Below are 14,227 nucleotides of genomic sequence, written 5' to 3' on the forward strand. Positions count from 1 at the left end.
AGCAATGGCTTTCTTCAAGTTATTAATGCTCAAAAACCCAGCTATGTGATTGGCATTTCCCATGGGTAGTTTCTTCAATTTCATTTACAGAGTTGCTGCTGGACTCTTGGTTGCTTTTTGACTGCCGTACCTGATCACTCTGTTTTGTTGGATGGCCTTCTCTAGGCAATCTCAGTTGTGTCATGTTCTTTCCTTTCTTTTTCATAATTGATTTTACAATATCTGGAAAAAGGTTTGAGATTTATTTACCCATGCCTAATGATTGCTTCCTCTGAACATGTTTCAATAGCTCCTTGGTCTTTTTGATGCTGTTTGGTTAAATATGTTATCTATCAAATTCTGTGGGCTTCCAGAAACAGGTGTCTTTATTGTGAGATTTTGGGACACTTTATTTGTACACTGTAGACTATATTTACCAAGTTATATAACTTTTGGAGTTAGGAATTTTACTACGAAGGTAGCAAATATTAAACAACTAAGACTTTTCTGGTTTTTTTTTTAATATTTATTAAGTTGTATGTATTTTGCAAATATCAGTAACTTAAACTTCTAATTGAATCCATTTTTATCCTGGATTGTACTACCACGAAATATGACACACATGCACAGTACCAAATATAGCTTTTGTACAACTACAAGTGCCAACACACATTCATTCATACTTATGCTGTATGCATTACCCTTGGTTAAGTGATAAAGAGCTTCCTATGGACCTCACTAAGATATTACATTTAACAACCCAGAAGTAGAGAGAATGGGAGTGCTGTGGTCATTGATACTCTTTGCAAGAGGAGCCAGTCAAAGCGAAGCTGTACTAATTTTGGTTGGGTTATTGCAGGTCTGGGTAGGGTACAAAGTAAGCACTTTACCACACCATTGATCCCCCAGTGATGAGAGCAGTATATGCACACATTTAAAAGCTGGGTGGGGATCACAGCAAAATGTTACAAATCACTGCATCTCCAGTGACTGCCATCCTTTGACAGTGGTGTCTGTAGACATGTGCTTATGATGCCATCTGGGGAAACCATCCCTGGATAAGAATATGTATGTGTGTAAAAATACCTCTTGGCAATCCATTTGTTCAGCTGAAGTGCATGTGCTTCCTAAATATGGTGGATGACTTTAGTTTTTAAAGCTTTGCTCTGCTGTATGAGCAAATACTATTATGCTGTATATACAATATGCTTACAAACAATGTAAATTCTGTTTAGCCTTTAATTGTGAAACCATGGATCTTAATAGGATGGGGACATTGAACAGTGGTTGCCACGGGATAATTTGCTCATCTTAATTACGCTGAAAAAGTTGTTATATTTTTCTTTTTTGTTCAGTTCTGAGACCTTGAAAAGCCAGCATAATCGCAATTGTCACTGAAAGCACATTTATTGCAGCATTGTGCAAACAGTTTTTCAGATGAATATGCTATTGTGCTCCTAAAGTGTTTGCACTTCAGCAAATTTTCTTTTATGTTGAAGGGCAATTATGAGCAAAATGTAATTCTGCTATTGAAGAAGCAGCTCACTGCACAAATAATGTAAATGGACGTGTTCCTACATACTGAGAAACAATGCTGTAGAGATGAGAGCGAGAAGCATTAATGTACATGCTAGGTTCATAGAAACAAAACAAAATGCCTAAACTTACTTAGATTAGCTACCAAAAAAGACATTAACTCGTATGTTGGAGCAATTAAAGGGTCATATGGCTGGCAGGTCTCTGTGTACAATCCAACAAGAGGAGGAAGTTACTGAACATAAGGATATTGAAAGGAGGTGATTCAGGTGAGATTATATGAAGCCATGTAGCAGAGGAAGATTTCAATGTATTCAATTAAAACATCTGCCAAAATAAGCAACCTCAAGTACTGGGCCAAAAAGGTGTATTGATCCTACTACGTTAATAGCCATGAGTGCTTAGCCATGCACATCCTTCAGTTTAAAAAAATATATGTATATTGTCTGCAGCATCTGGCCACATGTGTTTGCTGCAGTCTCATTCACTTTCTTTACCATGGCCTATGGGTCCCTACTGCCAAGGAAATGTATGAAAGCTGGGTCAATTGTGGCCATTAAAGTGATTGTAAATGCTTGTTTTTCTTTAAAAAAAAAAAGAAAACAAAAAACAACAAACAGGTTATACTTACCTGCTCTGTGCAATGGAATTGCCCCAAACCTTCCCTTCTTGGGTCCCCAAGCGGCCCTTCTGGCTCCTCCCTTGCACCGAGTACCCCCATAGAAAGCCTGTTTTCTTAGGGGCGCTCATGCAGGCTTGCTTCCTCTGACTCTCTTAAAATAGGCCAGTGTACTGTCTGGCCAGTGGGAGTAGAAAATGCCCCAGTGTCAGCAGTTTATAGAATTTAAACAATGCCCCCAGGTTGATGAGGAATTGGGATAAAAAAAATGGCCTAGCTCCTGTGGTTAGTGGAGGAGGAATAATGCGCTATTGTTGGTGTCAGTGGGAGGAGTTGTGCAACATCATTAATGTCAATGAAAAAAATTGTGCAACAGCATTGGCATCTGTGGGAGGAATAGTGCACCATCATTAGTGTCAGTGGAAGGAATAGAGCCCCATTACTAGTATAAGTAGGATGAATAGTGCCTCATGGCTGGGTGAAAGTGGGAAGAATAGTGCCCCATTGTTGGTGTCACTGGAAGAAATAGTGCCCCAAAAGGCCTATCAGAGAGTATTAGAGCTGTGGTTCCAGGTCCTACAGCCTGAATGGTAGTTGGGCTGTAAAGGCCTACTCTGAGTGCTTACTACCAAAGTAAATGGAGGAAGAGGGTAGGATTTCTCAACCCCTTCCACAGATCTCCTGCGTTGAGGCAGAAGTACTCTCCTGATCATCATGTTGTTGCTATAGACAGTGTCAAGAGCAGATCAAAGATGTCCCTCAAAAGGTAAAGTGAATCAGATGTTCCTTAGTTACCTCATCAGCATAACCAGAGTACCCTACCCATTTCCACAGACATCAGTCCCCTTAGAGACACGAATTTTAAGGCTTGCAGTAAGCTATCACAACAAAGAACATTTGCTCCAGTCACTCCATAAAATGTGGGCCTCCCCCCACTTTTTCACATCTTTTAGTACACAGCACTCCTTTGGTTTGGGTTCAGTTTTCTTCTGGTGAAGTTTTTCCCCTTGGCGGTAATCTTTTCTCTTCTGGTCTGAGCATCAGATTGGTCTCATGTAACCCTTAATAGTCAATGGGAGATTCTTCGTCTTGTAGGGGACTTCACCTAATCTAGGTCAGGTTCAGGCATTGGTCATTTTGATAGTCGTGGGTTACAAATGGTTCTTAGTCCCTTGGTTCTGTCAGTACCTGTTGCCCTCCCCTCAGTTAGACTGCTTATGGATATTCCAGCTGTTTATGAATTCCTGTGTCTCTCAATGGATGACCCTGCCTCTCTGTAGTTTTTTGCTGGCCCTTTGTATTGCTTTCTCACAAAACTGAGGCATGCTTGATAAAAACAAGTTACGGGCTTATGATATGTTTGCCAGTGTCCCAACCTCCTGCAGTTGGTAGTAACACCCCACTGTTTCTGAATTCCTGTGTCCCTCAGTGGACGTAAATAAACAGATTTTACACTGAGTACACAAATCCTATTATCAACTTTTGCACAGTTTTAATGCATTAGTGCAGAAATGTGACTGCTTACAAACAAAAACAATGTAGGAAGACAGGCACAAATGTATCCATCACACAGGTTAGAATACATGTGTACAATCTTTTTGACTGATCTTTGTATTATTATGCTAGTCTAGGTGCAGTTTTATAATTTGTCTAGTAATATGTTTTAAGAAGCAAATCTGTGTAAAAGCATGATATGAAATAATATGCCATTTAATACTGTATCCAATTTCATGAGGAGTAGAAATGGCTGCATTAGTTTATTCTGCAAATCTGGTGACACCTTGTCATGCTGTAGTTATTGCTTCTGAATAATCAGCTGGAAAAAGGACTCTTGAAACTTTATGGGTTAAGATCAAACATCCAATCGTATATCCTAATGCTTATGGATATAACCTCTGTCTGACACTGTGTGTGGTTAGGCCTTCTTATCTGTATTATACAGTCAGTCAAATATTGCATAGAGAATGCATATAGGTTGTCACTGAAGCAATACAGTGCTGAAATGTTCATGACAGTCTCCTCATCTAAAATAAAAACGAAGCTATCTTTTATAAGCGATGTCAGAATACTGGAAAGATGAGACTGAAGTGCCAAGACATTGACTGATTACTGATGTCCCAGGAATCCCATCTTATGCATTGAGTGTGAACACCAGCAATGCCGGTGCGAGAACTCTTAGTTACTGCAGAAAATGTAACTGTATTTAAATTGGCATTGCGCTTCTTGTTACCAATGTCAAGAAAAAAGAAAATGGGGGCAAATCCAAAGTGTTATAGTTGTCCCCAGAACATGGTCAAGGGAACTCTTCCAATGGGAACACATGTTCTGGAATCAGATGTCTAAGGGCTTGTGTACGCTAGCGGCAAGTACTTGTTTTCTCATTTGGCAGGTGATAATAAGGAGGCAATAGGTTACCTTCTCACCACCTATTTTAACCCACTAAATTAAGCATTACTACACCACAGCCCCATTCACTTGAATGGATCACAGTCGGCTTGCTGGCGACAGGGGTTTCATTCTTGATGCCTATGTGAAGCCCAGCATCGCGGCTGCGGCATGTGAACACCCCTGGCCGCTGCCTTTGCAGCATATGGGGGCAAGGTTGGGGGACCAGTAAAAACGTGACTCAGCCATGTGTTACACCACAAGTGTAAATAAGCCTTAAGAGAGGGATTCCACTTACTTTGGAAGATTTATTTCCTATCGTGTCTCTGAGACAAGTAGTGAATAGAAATTTTCTCAGTAGTACAGAGACCACAAAAATGAAACCTGAAAGATTTTTTTTAACCTTTCTATATTTTATTCAAATATTTGGTTATGTACAGACATTTTAAATTAATGGCAGCAGCTTCTTACCTTTTAAAGGAGAACTAGAGATCACAGGAGTGCACTTAGTTCTGCACTCCTTGTGACTTATTTTCAGCTGACAGTGGGCTAAAGTCTATTGTTGGCTGACATCACTCAGCTTGTCAAGACTGGTAGCTGTTTCAACCTCAAAGAGCTGCTGAGAGCCTGAGCCAGCCACTCCTACCCCTCCACAGCCGGTGGCTAACAGTCTCTGTCTGTTTGCTTACTGAAGACAGAGAACTGAGAGATCAGCGGTTTTTGATTGCTGAATCAGAAACCTGGGATAACAAGTGCTTATGACCTTCCTTTTAACCACTTCAAGTCCGGACACTCTCACCCCCTTCCTGCCCAGGTAAATTTTCAGCTTTCAGTGCTATCACACCTTGAATGACAATTGCGCGGCCATGCAACACTGTACCCATATGAATTTTTTAAGCATTTTTTGTAGACAGATGAAATTTTATTTTGGTGGTATTTATTCACGACTGGGATTTTTTTTGCTATATAAATGAAAAAGTTCAAAAATTTTGAAAAAAATGTTTTTCTTATAAAATTTTGCAAATTAATAATCTTTCTTCATAAATCTTGGCCAAAGAAGTCCTGTACAGCGATCGGTGTTCCGCTGTGTCCTCCGGACACAGCGGGACACCGGATCGCGGTGCGCATGCTCCCAGGGAGCGTGCACAGGCAGTGAATGCGGGTGAAACGTCAACCCGCTTTGGCAGTGCTCCCGTCCAGCCCATGTCTATAAATGGGAGTGGTTATTAAATAAGAGGTCATGGATCTGTGGTGAGTGCATTGGAGGGGCACATGTGGTGGAGCACTGACATAATCAAACAGTTGGAAGATACATCACTAAGCACCACATCAAGCACTTTATTATTTTACATTTTAAATACATAACTTTGCACTTATTTACTATATGCGGAGAAAGATTGAAGTTTATTTGATATTGTTTATTATTTGGGGATAGTCACATTTGTGGAGTGTGAGCGCTGCACTTTTTTTGTCCATCAGATCGAGTATGTAGGTTTGTTTTTTTTTCAATCCCAAACTTCTCTTTTAAACATTGGCCTTTTTATTGGACATTTTTATGATCCAGTTATGGTAATTTATGTGTATCTTATTCAGTCGTTTTAATAATTCTGCTTAGAATATTTCACAAGTAAATTCTGGATAAAAGTTCCCTGTATTAACTCCAGTGTGAGCTGAACCCAGTTTTTAAGAGACTCAAGGAAAAGTGACAGAATTCTTTTAAAATTCAACCCATGATAAACTTATACTCACCTTCACAGTGCTTCCCTGCTGCAAATGACCTAGTGCTTCCAGCTATGACAGCATCTGGCATGATTCAGTGTTTGGGGAGGGGGGGGAGGTAGGTTAACATCAACCCTGTGCAAGACTAGGATTCCCTAATCCTACACAGGGTTGATATCATCACCATGACATGATGATGAGTATAAATAGGCCTGGAAGAGAAAGGGAGCTCTATTAAGACAATGTCACTTTTTGCTGAATGGGCTGAGGGACAGAGCTTCTTCCAGTTTTATACATTTGTGGATGAACTATGTACATTGGAGGGTTTTAAGGAAACCTTTTGCAGATTCATATCATTCTGTGTTCTGAAGAAATTGCTGTTTCATCATGTCCTTTCTCAAACTGAGTTCTGAATGGCGTGGTCAGCCTTCATCACAATCACGTATTCTGATTGTTGTAATAGGGAAAGCTGCAATGCAGGCATCTCTTAAAAAGAGGATGGTCCTTAAATTAAAAACTTCTTTTACAGTTATTGATTAAAGCCTAAATTGAAAAGTTAAAAATGCTCCTGTGGGGTTTGCCCTCATTGTAAGGTTTAAATGCTTCTTTATGTCTAGGGGATGAGAAAAGCAGTTTTATTTTCCCAATACTCGGCTCTTTCAGCTGCTATTGCTTCCCTATGTTCCAGGAATGGAATGCTGCTCAGTGTCCTCACATCCACTGAAGTATCCTGCATCAGTCTTGATGATGTCAGAGAGCAGCAGACCACCGGAGCATAGGGGAGAAGAGGCTGAGTGGACTGGTCTTGCAGCACGGAGGAAGCCTGCTAGGGCTGAGGGTCAGGTAAGTAAAAGCTTTTCCTATTCCCCTAGAGCTAAGCAACCATTTCATCTTTGCAGTGCAGGGGCAACCCCACTCTAAGGGAGGATTTTAATTTTTCCCAGAGTTCAGTTTTAAAGTGATTTTAATGCCAAAAACTGTATTTTTAAAAATAGCACAGGTCATACTTACCTGCTCTGTGCAATGGTTTTGCACAGAGCAGCCCTGATCCTCCTCTTCCCAAGTCCCCCACTGGAACTCCTGGCCCCTTCTCCCTGCCGAGTGCCCCCCTAGTAAGCTGCTTGCTCATTCCTGAGCCGGCTGTATGTGACCATTGACATACAGAGTGTGTTTGGCCCTGTCCCCCCTCTCTCCTCAATGGCTGTGATTGACAGCAGCAGGATCCAATGACTCCCACTGCTGCTTCTTTGTCCAGTGAGGACAGAGGGAGCCGAGAGATCTTCTGCTCTCATTCACATTGCTGGATCGAGCTCAAGCTCAGGTAAGTATAAGGAAAAGCTGTACACAGAAGATTTTTATATCTCAATGCATAAAATGCATTAAGGTAAGAAAACGTCTGCCTTTACAATAATTTTAACTAACTCTATGGAGTGGGTGAAAGGTTAAAACCTCTCTTTTCATTTCCTCTTGTAAGTGGAGCAAGTTAAGAGAAATCTCCAGCTGGGACACAGATAGCAATAAAAAGCTGATGCTGTGTCCTTGTTAAAGATATTTCTCTCATTTTTTTCACCTGGGACAGGAAATAAAGAAAAAAAATGAGCAGTGGAGCTACAAACAGCAACACAATCCTTACACAGCATACAGAGTTTATAACCCTTCCTCACACTGTTCAAAACCTATAATTATTTTAATTTCAGGTACTTAATAGCACCATCAATTTATGCAATGCTTTACATATATATTGTACATTCACATCAGTCCCTAACCCTCAAGGGACATACAATCTAAGATCCCTAACTTACATTCATACATACACCTACTAGGGCCAATTTAGACAGGATCCAGTTAACCTACTAGCAGTCTTTGGAGTGTGGGAGGAAACTAGAGTACCCAGAGGAAACTCACACAGGCACAGGGAGAACATGCAAACTCCAGGCAGGTGGTGCCATTGTTGGGATTTGAACCAACAACCCTAGTACTGCCAGGTGGAAGTGCTAACCATTTAGCCACTGTGCTGCCCAACCTAAACCTAAAAATAAACTATTTGGCTGTGGTTCTGCTTTAATAAGACAGGATAATGTGCAGTAAAGTATCGCCAGTCTTCACATTATATGGACTAAAATTTAGTTGCTCTGGGTAATTGCACTTATAGATAGTCGCTGCCATTTATGCTAATGTATTAAAGAACCCCAAGGTTTTGTAATTAGATCAGCAAAAATGATGCAAGTGTCTTACGTTGTGATATGAATAAAGTTTTGGACTTCTTAGAATCTGTAGAACAGGTCACTGTAAAAAGTATGATTGGGAGTTAATTATTTAGCATCTGTTTGTACTTTGATGCTTTACTATTAATTAGTTAGATTGCTTCAGGACATCAATATATTAAATGATATCAGTAGGTGCTCTAAATTACATCCCGGGCAGATTAACTTCAGGTGAATGCAATGCAGCTCATTAGGCCTACTGGTAATGTGCTGCTCTATATTAGTTCTTAGGTCTTCATCAAACTTCCATAATGGAGTTATTAGAATTCTTTGCATTGTTTGACATTTTTCTCATTTCCTGCAAGCATGATTTTTATATTAATGATATAAAGCCACTTGTAATCATTACAAGTGAGATCAGACTAAAATATAAGGATGAGCAAAATAACAGACACAATCAGTACATTCATTTTTGGCTTCTGTAAATTGGCTTGTAGGTTCTGCGAACAAAAATTTCAGAAGTGTCTTTATATTTCTGTAGCATTTTTCAGTGCCCCATTCTTCCTGAACTCTGACAGTTCCTGGTAATGGTGAAGCTCACCTGCCTCCCTCTAACCTACACCTTCCAGTTTGTCAGTCAGGAAGCCCATCATGGTGATGGATCAATAGATAGCTGCTAGGAGGAATCTCAAGGTATCCACTAGGTTTATTACCAATAAACCTAGCCTATATCATAAGCTGAACCCCTTTACATGGGGAGTTACATTTACAAGGGGGAGCAGTGTTTTGGCAGGCTGACTGAATGGTCAGGTCTTCCTAATCATCACTTCCCTAAGCTATTTTAGCACAAACCACATAACTAATGCTGAAGGCCTTTTTCCCGTGGGCTTCAGCTTCTTTCAGAGCAGTGTGAACAGCAAGATTAGGCAAAGCATTTGCAAAGCATTCAGCAAGCTTTTAAAATACCATTCAACTCCAGTTTGTAAATATTTTACACAGATCCTAATAGGATTGCTGATTTCCACTTTACACAAGCTTCTAGTAGGATTCAGCACTTATTGAAGCTTGTTGAAAGCCTGCTGAAGCTTGCTAGCAGCTTGCTTAAAGAGGCAATCAACACTACCATTTGGATCTGGGCTCACAATTTACAAGCTGGAGTTGAGTGGCACTTTAAAAGCTTCACCAATGCTTGCTGAAAGCTCTGCAAATGCTTTGTCTAAGCTTGCTATTCACACTGCTCTTATATAAGCTGAAGCCCATGTGAAACAGTCCAAAGAATGTGGATTGGCATTGTTTGTATGGCAACAGTATACTAAATAAATGTTCTTCAAATTCTATGGTACTGTTTTAAAGCCCTTCAGCTAAAACTTTTTTAGGCTTGTTTAGATGGTGCCGATTTTCCACCACCATCCTGGTGATAGAGTTTCACAAGAGCAAGAAGTGATGGGATATTGCTACAATGGGAACAGATACAGGAACAAAAGCACATTGATTTTGGGGAGTGGGAAAGCATTAGAATATCTGCAAGGTTTTTATTGCTCTAGAGAATTTACCACCCTTCCTGACAAGGCCATTTTTTGCATTACGGCGCGGTATTACTTTGACAATTGCGCGGTCATTCAACGCTGCACCCAAATTAAATTTATGTCCTTTATTTCCCACAAATTGAGCTTTCTTTCAGTGGTAATTGATCACCTGTGCGGTTTTTATAAAAAAAGGCCAATTCTGAGAAAAAAAAACAATATTTTTGACTTTTTGCTATTAAGCATGTCCAGAAAATCAAATTTCGTCGAGACCGTGAATAGCGGCGTGGGTAGGGGGCGCACACGGCTCTCGTGCACCCCCTACCCAGAAATGCACAATCATGTATTTTGCGTACCCCTGCTGCCCTGGAACAGTGTATCTGCTATAGGGCATCGGGAAAGTGGTTAAAGTGCAGCCTAACGTGTTTAGACAGCACAGTAGTGTGAATAGGCCCTAAATGTTCATAACAATATTTACATACATAATCAAACATGTCTGTGGTAACTAGAAATGTCTGCACTTTGCTAATCAACAGTCCCCAGAGTATTCAACGTTAGGTCTTTTTTTTTCAAGGATTAGTCCACCAGTGAATAAATGTGCCTGTGGCTAAACTATATGGAAAAAAAGAGACGAGTAGCACTAAAACAATATGGGTAACTGTCTGCTCACTGACAGCTAAAGTAAGAAAAGGCTGAAACAAAGTGACTGCATTCGCTGCATGAAAGGAAATAATCCATTGTTGTGTAACTCATTTCTATGATAAATATAGAGCTGGATTTGCAGTCTGACAGAGACCAGTTTCGCTGGAGATCTAAATAAGATCGTTGAGCTCTTTTTTTTTCTTTTGTAAAGCAGAACAATTCATGGTAGATTAACCACTTCAGCTCTCACAATGCTACACCCCTTATGGACCAGTGCAACTTTTACATTTCTGCTATGGGCCTATTGAATTGCCAATAATTGGACATTGCATAAAATAGAAAATATATACTGTATGTATTACTTTGTTAAGGACGAAGAAGGCTTTTTCCTGTGCTATAGTCTTGCAAAAATAATTTTATTCTTATGCAATACAGAACAAAAAATGTTATAAAACTAAAAAAAAAATGCACTTTTGTATACTATGATCAGTGTTTGGTAAAAAGTAGTGTTACCGTAGGTAAAAGTGTAAATTATTCCATGATTTGTCCCTTTTAAAATGCCACTTTAATAACGATTCTGGTACAAAGCATTGCAAAGTTATTTACGTATCAAAACATTTTTTGTAACATTTTTTCTTCTTTTTAATGCAACACTAAAAAGAAATAAGGAGCAAAAAATAAAGTTAAAGTGTTAATGGTTATAAAAATAGAAAAAAGAAAAGTTTGCAGGAAAATAATAGCTAAGGGGAGAAGAGGAAGAAGTAATATTAAACCCAGGACCTTGCATTCACTATATCTGGTCTCCCACAGTACACAGAACATGGAAATGCAATTATTTTAGTAAATATAAACTGCTAAATACCTTTTCTCATTAACAGTTTATATTTACTAAAATAATTTCATTTCCATGTTCTTTGTACTGTGGGAGACGAGATATAGTGAATGCAGGGTCCTGGGTTTAGTATCACTTTAACTACTTCTTCCCCTTCTCCCCTTAGCTATTATTTTCCTGCTAACGTTTCTTTTTTCTATTTTTCTAACCAATAATACTTTAACTTTTTTATTTTTTGCTCCTTATTTCTTTTTAGCGTTGCATTAAAAAGGAGAAGAAACATTTTTAAACAAGTCTATTTGATATGTAAATCAAATAGACTTTTTTAACACATCTTCCAGCTTAGGCATTTGATTTCCTCGCCTCCAGTTTTGGGGTCCTGAAGAAGCTAACAAGCAAAACGTGTCGTCCTCTGGAGGACATTGATTCCATAGAACATGATGCTGTGATTTCTTGGTCTCATTAGCCAAGTCTTGTTTTTACATAATGTGTTTGGAAGATGCATTTCAATAAATATGTTTAATGTACAACATGAGGTTGTCCACTTAATGTACCAGTAAAGTCCCATTAGGTTTTGTTTCTTTTTGTATTGCATATTAGAGATGAGGTACACTTACAGTCCAATATAATATATTTACAACAGGAAATGAGAGGAAATCTATACAAAATAGGAGAAATCTCCTATTCATGTGGGAGGGTCAGAAAGATATCGAGGGTGCGTGATTATATAGGTAATAGGTAGGTAGGTAATAGGTAAGAGATTATAAAGATAGTATTTTCCCAGCCTTAGCTAGAATGTGAATGTAATTTCTGAAGATGGTCATACACACAAAGTGGTGTATAAATGGTTGGCTTTCTTATGACGGTGAGGTAGCTGCTATGCTAGGAAACATTACAGTAAACAAGCTCTCTTTAGAAAAATCAAATACAATGGATCTGGTGAGAATATACTATAGCAATATCTATATTTATCATTATGAGCTGTCAGTTCATTGCCAATGATTTTGTGTTGCTTAAACTCAATAGACTTGTGTCATTTTTCATTTTTTATGTAACTATAGTTTGGTACAAGGAATTTGAAAACATGAATTCCAAACCCTTTGAATGAAAGAAGGGTCTATTGTTGGTCAGAATATTAAAAAAAGAAATATGAGGACTCTCAGCTACAATGCAATCTCATTTTTTGGTAAGCCTTGTAAACTTTATGTCAAATATAACTTTGTTTTTCAGCGATTGTTAAGCCAAAATAACAGAACATCCTTAGGCATGAAGGTAGGCATGGTAACAGACTTGTGGGCTCATACACTATGTAACAAGTGAGAACATTGTACATAATGATCTTTTATTTAATAAATCCTTTCTTCAGAATTTGCAGACAAAATAATAATGAAGCAAGGATATTTTTGGGAAAATAAAGGAAACTTATGTGCATTATTATATTCTATAGTATATTACTGTTACTAAAGCTGTGGGCAGTCTTAAAGAATTCCAGATAAATATAAAGCACTTCAGTCTGGTCATGCATCCATTAAGACTCAAGCAGTAGATTTGAAACTGGTCTTTATTATTATCTTTCATAACCTCCCAGTGGCCAAGCTGAGTGCAGAACAATGCATGCAGGGCAAGGCAGTCAGGGTCCTAGAATTGTCATGATCCTCATTCGTGGTTTAAATGCTGGATGGTGAAACAGAAAGCTGTCCAGCTGCAGTGATAACTAGTGTTTCTACAAGGATCATGCTCCATGGCAAAGGTGTGTGAATTAGAATATTATCAAATAAGAAAACAGTCTACATACACATGTATATTTCAGCTGGGTGTTTAGCTGCTTGGCTGGATTTCTGCTTTTCCTTTATAAAGCTCTCTATTTTGTGCTTGGCTGATATCGTTATAATCAGGGCTGGTTTTACCACTAGCCTTTGTAGTTCTGCGCTTAAAGAAAACATGTTCTGAAAATAGGTGCATTTTTGCTGCCATTACTGATCTCTCTTTCTGAAAAAGCTAGTTGCCAGGCTGGCATACCAATTCAAGGGTATTAAAGTGTACCGCTGCCTCTGGTGCAGTTAGACCTACAGTTGTGCTCCAAAGTTTGCACACCCTGGCAGAAATCATTTTAAGATTGATATTGAAAACGTGACTGATCTAGCCAAAAAACTGTCTTTTATGTAGGAATAGTGATCATATGAAGCCATTTATTATCACATAAATGTTTGATTCCTTTTTAAAGGAGAAGTACAGCCAAAGCTCTTTTCATTCTGCATTCCTGTGACCTGTTTTCAGCTGACTGCAGGCTGAAGCCTGCTGATGGCTGACATCACTCAGTCAGTCCAGGCTGGGGAAAGATCCCGCCTTTAAAGTCGGGATCCACCCCAGAGTCTGGTGCGGCACTTGGAGCAGCCTCTCAGTGAGCCCTAGCCGCGCCACCATTGGCGGCTACAGATGTCAATCACTAAGATTCCACGCCGACACCCATTGATCACTGAAAAACAGTGACGGGGAGAGACCTGTGTGTAAACAACACAGGTATCTCTTCTGCCAACAGTAACATGCTGCACAGCAGAGAAATACACAGCAGCATGTTTCCCTGGTAAAACACACACAGCACACACAGTAAAACAGCACACAGTTAACCCTTTGATCGCCCTAGATGTTAAATCCTTCCTGCCCAGTGCAATTAGTACAGTGTCAGTGCCTGCTACAGTCCCATAGTCCCGCTATAAGTCCATGTATAATAAAAATTTAAGTACATATACTGCCATTGTAGACGCTATAACTTTCATGTACACCAATG

General features: G+C 39.3%; 1 protein-coding gene across 5 annotated transcripts in view; it reads left to right on the forward strand.

Annotated features, from left to right (window-relative positions):
- The window catches only part of NLGN1 (neuroligin 1), an 869,488-nt gene that overhangs the window by 274,973 nt on the left and 580,288 nt on the right, over window positions 1–14,227 (forward strand). The window contains exon 1 of one of the 5 annotated variants that reach the window (XM_089675528.1): window positions 6,963–7,081. The exons of the other annotated variants lie outside the window; for them this stretch is intronic. The gene's annotated coding sequence lies outside the window, so the exon portion shown is untranslated. Of the gene's footprint in view, window positions 1–6,962; window positions 7,082–14,227 lie in introns of those variants that run through there. 5 annotated transcript variants of the gene reach the window in all.

Source organism: Staurois parvus, unplaced genomic scaffold, assembly GCF_062004578.1.
Source record: "Staurois parvus isolate SC_StPar_1 unplaced genomic scaffold, SC_StPar_1.0 ptg000155l, whole genome shotgun sequence".
NCBI classification, from domain to species: domain Eukaryota; kingdom Metazoa; phylum Chordata; class Amphibia; order Anura; family Ranidae; genus Staurois; species Staurois parvus.